Consider the following 10205-nt stretch of genomic DNA (forward strand, 5'->3'; position numbering starts at 1 on the left):
AAAGGTTGAAATGGATATGTCACGAAATACGCAGTTTATTTAACATTTATGCAAGCAGAAAATCGCAAACTCATGTTTCATGAAGTCTCTATTCTTTGTATTTTCAAAAGATTAATCCACAACCGATTAAAGATTGAAAGGAACTGTAAAACAAAAAATCTATGCATTTTTGAAAACACTGTTATTCAAGAAAACAAAACATGTTTTATTTGAACTATGTTAAGATGCTACGATGTTATTTCGATTGATTGTGTATGATTGTTTGATTTGTTCAAAATCATATATTTATCAATAAATTCATTTTACAAAAAAAAAAAAAAAAAAAAAAAGATATGTCACGTCCACACCCTCGAAAACTCGATATTGGCCTTGGCTGGAAGCTGAGCCTTTGTTTCTACTGTCACTTTAAGTACATTGTATCCATGATAAACTCTCTGACTTTCTTTGTATTATTCATTTCTTCAGACATATTTAAGTGTTTTGCTTTAACCCCTCAAAAGTACACTGTCACTTGATGTTGATTTAAGTGTGGGTGTGGTAACTAAGGTTTCGAAACTTACATGCGTGCAGAGGCCTGCCTGCATTGAATGGTGTAGCCACAAGTGGGCCGCATCGGGGAGGAGCATTCACCTTCGTAATCCCCCTCCCTCCCTACACACACACACACACACACACACACACACACACGCACACACACACGTGTACACACATCAATTGCTGTTAAAATAATACAATTTATGAATGGAAGGAAACTATGAAAATAAAATGGTTCGGGGAATTGGGCTCAGGCGCTCCATAGAACCCCCCCCCCCCCTGGATGTTTGACGTTTGGACACACATTTTGTTGGTTAATAATATATGTTTACACGAATTTTGTTTATTGTACAAATGAAACTCAATTTGTCTTTCACTTTCCTGTATATGTGCGTGTGTACAGGCAGTCGGTGGGTATCCAGGCTTTCACAAACGGCTTGGACAGGATGGGCGGGATGGAATTGCATTTAAAGAAGATAAGAGGAATATCATGCCGCAAAATAGGCTAGGCGTGATGTAAACATATTCCAACTGGTAGCGATTTTTGTCTCATCTTCCGCCTCGTCCTCCTTTCAAAATCATGATATTCACGTTATTAGAACAAGTTCGCCCTTAATCGTAATGGCAATGTATGAATTTATTACAACAACAAAAAGAACCAAACTCATTGACATAAAGGCCTAGTAGTAATTTAAACCCGCATCCATTTTCGTCATGATGGTGATGAATAGAACATTAATTTTTGTCCTCCATGATCACAGTGACATTATTCTCCCCAGCAATCTTTTCATTTAACGAGTATCATGATTGAGAGAAGAGCATTGTATTATTTAGTTCTTGTTAAATCTTTCATGAACATCTTGCGTAATTTTACGTCTCGAAAATGCCATCAAAAAGTTCAGTTGAACCCTCTAAGTTGAAATCGATGCTATTAAAGAAATGTGATATCTAAGGATCATTATAGACTCGAAATCAAACGGGGTTTTTATGTGCAATTAGAAACAAATTAATTCTAGTAGCTGGATACTCACGGTCCATTTACAAAATAATTTGATAAAACTTTTTGTTTCATAAGCATTTATATGATTGTCTTCAATCCTCAAATTATCAATAAATAAGATGATGAAACAATACGACCGGAAAATTACGTTCAAGATATTATTGTTTTGAGTATTACAAAGTCATGTAGGTCTCACTATTTAGCGCAATTAGAAGCAAACCAACTACAAAAGAAATAGCGAATACAAACGGAAATAGGCCTATAATTATGTGCAATATAATTATCATTGTTTTGAGTAATACATGTAGGTCTCCGTTGACATGTACCTTAATATTAGTTCAACTACATCCGAAATACTTGTCATTAAATATTATAGCAATGGACGTTCGAAAGTTTGAAAAAACATATTGGTCAAGGAGGATTGTCAAATCGGCTGTATGAAGAAACGTCTCTAGATTTATTTATCATTATAAGGGTTGTTTTGTCTTTTTTCAGGGTAGCTAATGTCTTTTATATTACACTGTCATAAAAGCTTTCAGTGCCACACTGTCAAAATTATCTGTTAAAAAATGAACAGAATCTATTAAAATTTACGAGAATCTATTCAAAATAAATAGATTTTTTCATGTTTGAATATATATTGACAGCTTGAATACGATATTAAAGAACACTTGAATTATTTTCAAATTGACGAGTTTGGGGTTAAAAATATTGATAAACTGTTTTTTTAATAAATTGAAACGAGTGTACATTGAACTAAATGGTGTTAGGATAGCTTGATGATTACTTAACATAACATTAATGATTCAGCCTCGGGTTTATTGGGGGAAAATTGTCTCGGTTCATGGGCTTTACGTATAATGCAGATGATAGATATTGTGTGCGCTGCCAATGTGGCGACGAGCTTGAATGGTTGTCAACCGCCACCATTTATTACAATTTGAATACTTTTATAACCATGCTATTATGATTAATCATAAAACCACAAGATGAGTCACAGTAAATGAATAATGTTAAACTGTAACGCGTGTGATTTGTAGATTAATCATCACCTCGTTTAAAAGTTGCATAAATTTACCCTATATAGAACTTATTCATTTTTTCTGCATTATTAAAATTGAAACTCTCAGCTGAAAAAGCAGCGAATCTATTTTGGGGCATTACATGACATACACATTTTACTGTCGCAGTGTTATTTTGTTTAAAATGTGGGAAACATTCCAGATGTTTGAAGAAACATAACATTTTAGAGTGACATAAATGATAATAATATAGCGCTGCATGAGGAGTATTCCAGCCAGGCGCCACTTTACAGACGCTCACAATGCTGAGCATGCTACATTAACGTTCGCATCCTACCATTACTTAGCTACCTTGCATCATCCGTTCTGCAATGAGTTAATACCACAGAGGTCATCAGTGGTTAATACCGACAAAGAACTAAAGGTCACAGCACACACTCCAAATTATGACCTGGGATTTTGACTGTCTAACATATTCCTATACTTTGTCTGATTTTGATGTTGGTTCCTTTCATACCTCTAATTATTCTGTTTGAAAATTCCCCCCCCCCCCCCCCCCCATCTAGTCTGCAGGCACGTGCTCTAGTTTGACACTTTACCACACAATTGTGCAATTCCTAAGGCCTTGAGCCGAACCTTGCTCTGCCAGTCCTTTATTTTATATTGATGTAGCGAAGTAGAGATATCTCCCTTTAAACCAGGCAACCCCTTGCCCCCCTCTCTCTCTCTCTCTCTCTCTCTTTCTCTCTCTCCCTCTCTCTCTTTCTTTTATTGCATCTCTCTCTCTCTCTTTATTGCATCATCCTCTCTACTGGAGGTCAGCAAACTACAGTGAGACATACCCTCTCTCTCTTTCTCTCTTTCTCTTTCCCTCTCCTATTTCATCATCTTTCTTCCTACTTGAGGTCAGCGAACTACAGTGAGATGATACCTGGTCATTTTCCACTGGTCCAAAGATTCCAAGAATAGGATGTTTGTAGACAAAGCCCATATTCAACCAGTGTTTGGGTTGACTGATTATGAACAGGCAAATAGTGGGAAAGCAGACAAATAAATTATCCCTCTGCATACCAGTTTGAGCTGGAAGACAGAACATTTGTTTTCTTGGTAAAGGAGCTGAGTCACCAACGAAAGTAGTAGCAGGAATATCCCCAACTGACCAATGAGCTTTTGTATTTTCTACTCCTTCCTCTTATTTTTACTTTCGCCCAATCATAATGTTAGGATTAATGGTTTAGGAACACTGGTTGAGTGTCCATCAAGTATTATGCCCGCCCAGTCACCTACAGTAATAATAATGAAATAGTTAAGTTTAGGGTAAGAATATTTTGTAGGAGGAGATCTCGGAATCGAGATTGTGAATATGTAATTAGGTATAAAACCCCCATCCCCTGCATGAAATCCTCACTTGGAACCCAATCACTTGGAACCCCATCACTTGGAACCCCATCACTTGGAACCCCCTCACTTGGAAACCCCCACCTGGAACCTCCTCATCCGAAACCCTTCTCCTGCTAATACATCTTTAATAAGTATCAGTGCTTCAAATATCCAGTATACAACATACTTCAAGATTTGAACTTTGGAGAAATATCAGCGAGCAACAGCGTAGACACTTCGAGAGGTTGAGTAAATTCTGAAATACACCTTCCGTATTTTAAAGTCAACTCAATGTCAACTTCGGCTCAAGTCATTTGGGAAAGTGTCTGTTCCACGCTATAAAAGAACTGTATCCAGTATAGTATAAAGTCACGTCCAGCTTCGTTCCCGTACCCGTCAATTTCCAGTCCCGCCAAGTCAAGTCCAGCTTCGTTCCTGTCATATCCTGTCCAGCTTTGTTCCCGCCAAGTCAAGTTCCTCCAAGTCAAGTTCCTCCAAGTCAAGTCCCAGTGGCATCCCGTTCCAAGTCAAGTCCTCGATCGAAATATCAGCGAGCTAAGTGGCCATAATTACTAATTTCATTTCCATTAACCTATCCCTTCCCTTCCCCATTAGACTGTAACTAATTAAGTAAGAATTAAGTCGCCCTTTAACTCTTAAGAATACTTTGCAATTATATTTATTGCAACATTTATATATAAGTTGTATTATTTCTATTATTCTGATTTGATGGATGAGATTTGTCATTCATATTAATTAAATAATTACCAAGTGACATCGTAATTCAAATCGTGTCCAAGCACTTTATTTCTGGATTTGTCTCTTTGTATTTTATATTTTAATAATATAATATCATACACTGATACAGTGGTCTATTTGAGACTAACCCCACCCCCGAGTGAAAGTCATATAGCTAGCGGACCAATACAAAAACCTGATTTCACTCGGAGCTCGATTCTATTATTTCATCATAATAGAAGACGGCGTGGCGTGGCCGTCAGATTTAATTTCATCCAAATAAAAGAAAGACACCGTTACGCAAAATGGAGGACAAGGGTAAGTGCCTGCAAACTAACCCGCATCTATACATTCATTGGGATTGTCCTTTATTTGAAGTCTCTCTTAACCTGACTTAACCTTATCCAAAGTTGATTTGATATCAGAATGTAGAGGCGTAGCTTGCGTGAGCCGACCCATTAAAGGACACACTGGCATCCTTTTTTGTAGGGGGGGGGCACCAAAATGCCCAAAGTCTTACTTGGAAAATTAAATGCGAATTAACAAGGCCACTGATTAGGGGTTGTGGGAGGGGCCGATCGTCCCGTTTTCGCGTTCTTTGCCCTTTCTCCTTTCTCTCTCTCTTTCTCTCTCTCTCTCTCTCTCTCTCTCTCTCTCTTTTCCTTCTCCCTTCCCTCATTTTTCTCTCTCCCTCTCTCTGTCTCTCTCTCTGTCTCTCTCTCTCTGTATATATAAACGCACATACCCCTTCCTAGCTCCCTCGATCCTTCCCTCTCTCTCTCTCTCTCTCTCTCTCTCTCTCTCTCCCTCCCTCCCTCTCTCTCTCTCCCTCCTTCTTTCTCTCTCTCTCTCTCTCTCTCTCTCTCTTTCTCGTCTATTTTAAATTGTGTCCCCCCCCCCCATGTGGCTACGCCACCATTAATGAAGTTCAAGCCTGTTTAGAGTTAGGGTAGAGACGCGTGTTCATGATCAGATATCGGCTTAATGGTTTACTGAAAGAGCTAGTGTCGAGTGCAAGCGGGATTATGGTTGTCAAGATTATTCAACTCGAGAAGAAAGTATTAAGATTGAGTAGCTTCTTACTGAAGTATCAAAGGCAAAGTTGTATATACATATCTTGAATTCCATGTTAAAAGCATGTTGAAAAATGGCAATTATTATTTTTCAATGCTGCATCAGTGCTCTACGCTCTTGGATCAGAAAACAATACATCTCTCTTTACATGTTTTAAACAAAAGTAAAAGCGATGTTGATTACTCCTAGGAGTATTTCAATATGAAATCAACGAAAAGCTAGTTTAAAGAACTTTCCTGGTTTTCACACGTAAGAGAATAAAATGAATAAGAGAACCTTATCAGTCAACAAAAATTGGCCTTGGTAAATATACTCCTCAAATTTTGACCATAATTATATTACAGCGTTTTTCAAGTGGGGTGCCGCGAAAGAATTTAAGTTATTACAAATACATTTTGAAATAACGTTAACTTCATTTAGAACAAAGTATCAGAAACCACAAGATGCCCAATTATATATCATATGGGTATTTTGATGAGAAAATGAGATTCCATGACATTTGCTCCGGCGACAATTGCTCCGCTGTAAATTTCATACACTAATCGAATGGCTAACTTCAACCCTGGATTCAACACTATACCCTACCCTAAACCTAACCCTAAACCTAACATAAAACCCTATTGAAACCCTAACCCTAACCCTACATCTTAGACGAAATAAAGCCCGGAGCAATTGTCGCAGGAGCAAATGTCGTGTCACCGAAAATGACATTTCAACGATAGTAAAATGTCTTTATCCTCGCTCACTTCACTAGATCACAAAATTTATCGCAATATTTAGGATCCAGATGGTATATTTTCGAGCAAGAGGCCCTCACGCGAAAATGTACCAAGCGTTTATAAGTACGAGGAATGGAAAACAAATGCTCTTTCATGCATTTTGGATTGGGGTGATGCGAAACGTTTTAAAACCTAAAAGGGTGCCGTGACTAAGAAAGGTTGAAAGAAGCTGATCTAGTAGATTAATGACTGGTGCCCCCACCCCAATGACTGAGCCCACGCTACCCTGATGATGATGATGATGATGAAGATGATGATGATGATGATGAAGATGACAATGATGATGATAATGATGATAATGATGATGATGATGATGATGGTGATGATCATGATAGTGATGATGGTGATGATCATGATGGTGATGATGATTATGATGATGGTGATGATGATGATGATGATAATGATTATGATGATGATGATGATGATGATGATGATGATTTTAGCCGACGTTTATTTTCATACTGTCACCAGTGTAGCCCTATCAACACTCCCGTTAAGCCGACGGGTCAAGATAAAAAACATTCTATTTATGATTCATCTCGACATAGTACATTAACACATATCAAATATTACCGTTTCCCCGAAAATCTTTAAAATACACATTGCCATTGTGAGTTCTCACTGTGCCTAATGGACGCCTTACGGGTTTCCCTTGTGATTTGGTGTATTACTCGTCATTCGTAATAAAGTCGTCGTCATTAGGAATGACAGTTTGAATGGGCGGCGGGGGGGGGACGTTGGAAAAAAGTTGCCCACAATAAAAGATAGTAAAAGGCTTTAGGAAACTTGGAAATCACGACTATGCAACTATTTCAATATGTAAAAAAAAAAAACCTTAATGAATGAAGAGCAGTTACATTTATGACTTTTAATTGTCAACTATAATCGAATTTAGGTACTATATAGGCTACGGATTCCCCACATACAGCTGCACCTCTAGAACAACAGCTATCTACCGTATATGCGACACCCCGTGTAATATTAATTCAATTGAAATTGCTGCCTTATATTACGAGCGCGATTACCGACAGACAGTGCCATTATCTTGATATTAAATTTCCTCTTCCTCGAAATATATGAAGGCAAATTGGAGTATTATGGGACCAGCAGCCATGATTCGCTGCTTCAAAGCGGCCTTCACAAACACAGACACATTAATTAAATCTGGAGTCGGCGAATTATGATCCAATATAAATGGACACTGACTACAATTTGGTTTTAATTACAAGGTGGCTGAAATGCAGGAGTACGCAGTACAGCAAATAAGTGAGAAGGGTTTAGGAGGCGCGCGGGGGCGGGGTCATTAAGATGTTCCAATATAATTATTATGATGTAGGCCTAGTATTGGATCATTATATTCGTTAACTGAATGAGCATGGTCTTATTCTCTTAATTTCTTGTTTCTTTTACCATCACCTTTTTTATGACTCACTCTCCGCCCCGCCCCGTCCCGCCCCCCCCCCTCTCTCTCTCTCTCTCTCGCTCTCTCGCTCTCTCTCCACCTTTTATTCCCTCATTCCATTATAGGGGAGCAAGACGTGCCCATTGCACCCCCCCCCCCCCCCCCAAAAAAAAAAAAAAAAAAAACTTTTGATTGATAATATTTTATATCAGGAGCGCCAGGAGGGTCAAATCTGACTGACATGAGCGCTATACAAGAACCCATTATTATTATTATTATATTACATAGCCACCCTAACACGACGAGCTAACAGCTTTTTGTACGGTTTCCCTTTAAAATTCACACCTTGCTATTCAAGTTTGCTATTCATAGTCTTGACAATGAAATCCCTGTACTGGCAGCCGAGTTGATGCGTATCAACAATGCATAACTTTGTTTGCATTCCCTTCATAATATCACAATATGGCTGACTAAATATTATAAACTCTTTCTCTCTCTCTCTCTCTCTCTCTCTCTCTCTCTCTCTCTCTCTCTCTCTCTCTTCTCTCAAGCTCTAGCTTAAGCCCTTTCTTTTTCCCCGGAAATACTTTATGAATTTACCGGCTGCTGAATGTAGCTATTGGTGTATGAAATAGAAACCCTGAATCACTTTTTATTGTTTGCGAATATGACTAAATAAACAGTTTTGTGTTTGTACTTGGCGGAGCGTTATATTAAGCAAGGCCGGCCGTTCTTTTATAAGAGAAAAATGAAAAGACTGGATTCTATTCAAAACGTTTCCAAATGGAACATGAGCTCTGAGCAATGCTTTCAACGAAAAGCAGTATTCGTCATATTTATATAATTGATGGGAATTCATTAAATTGGTTTTGCTCTAAAAAATGAAACTGTTAAATGACGCGCACTGTATTACCATTTTAAAAATATATAATGGCTTTTACTCATGTAAGTTTTGTAAGGTTTGACCCTTTTTAGGTTCTATTAGATATGAGAGGCATATCGCTTTGCAGTGTTTCTAAAGGTTATGAGAAACGTTTATTCAGTGTCCCAGTTTTTTCGACATGCAAGGAAACTTCTTTTGTAATACTCCTCTAAAGAGCTAAAGAAGCTGGCAAGGACTTATTCTCCACATTCTATTTAGCAATTCTTTTTTTTTTCACCGCAGATGTCCGGGCATTTCAAAATTAAAGCAGGCATTATTCGCAGCATATCCACCCAGATTCTGCTCGCGCTTGTGACAAAGAATGTTCAGGGAAAGAAAATTCGTATTATCCACTATGTTTCTGAAGAAGCTACTAAGAGCATGTCCATTCTTCGACGATCGTAGCATAACATTTTATGTTTGTCTAGATTTTAATTTAAAAAACCTCTCGGGGGAAGAAAAAACTTCATGAATACAGCAAATGTTATGCCGGTTTGTTTGCTCTGATACAAAGGGTGTTTATTTATAAGGCAGACAGAAAATATCTCATTTAGTCCTGTAGGGGCGTCCCTACAGGGGGTTACAACCCCATTCCAAATTCCTGTCGGCAAATTTCGCATTTTGCAAATCTTGTCAGCAAGATTGGAATGAATAAATCTTGAAATCAATTTTTAAAGAAACATTGTATTCTTATTGGAAAATTTCCCTTTATCTTTGTGGAAAATTGTGAAATCTGAGGACGCTTTTTACAAATTTCGTTGCAACTTTGTACGCAGATTCGATGCGACGCCGCTCCACCCCCCCCCCCTCCCGAATTCAAATATAGCTACGCCCTTATGCTCTACATGATATACAGACCTAACAGAAAGCGTGCCCGGATTCCAATACGTGCATTGAGACGCATCCTTTTCGAGGAATACTAGCGTGGTTTCGATTTTATTCTTCTTAATCCATTGCTTTCGGTTTATTCGTAATTAATTCTATATGGGCCACCGTCTGGATCCTTTTATTAGTTTTAGTTTCCTTCACATGTGTATAAATATGTATATATATATATATATATATATACATAGCTTATAGTATGTATAAGCTATATATATATATATACATAGCTTATAGTATGTATAGTATGTATAAGCTTATAGCTTATAGTATGTATAGTATCTATGGAGGACCTGCTTATCAGGAAGAACCTACGATGGACAGGCCATGTCATCAGGATGCCCTCTGAGAGGTTACCAAAGCAAGTACTAATCTCGCAACTACCCGCTGGCGAAAGAGGGATTGGTCGTCCACGGCTTCGCTACAAGGACACGATCAAGAGGAACCTTAAGCGGAGGCAAATTGAAACCAA

Source organism: Strongylocentrotus purpuratus, unplaced genomic scaffold (assembly GCF_000002235.5).
Source record: "Strongylocentrotus purpuratus isolate Spur 01 unplaced genomic scaffold, Spur_5.0 spur5_scaffold_13, whole genome shotgun sequence".
Lineage (NCBI taxonomy): Eukaryota > Metazoa > Echinodermata > Echinoidea > Camarodonta > Strongylocentrotidae > Strongylocentrotus > Strongylocentrotus purpuratus.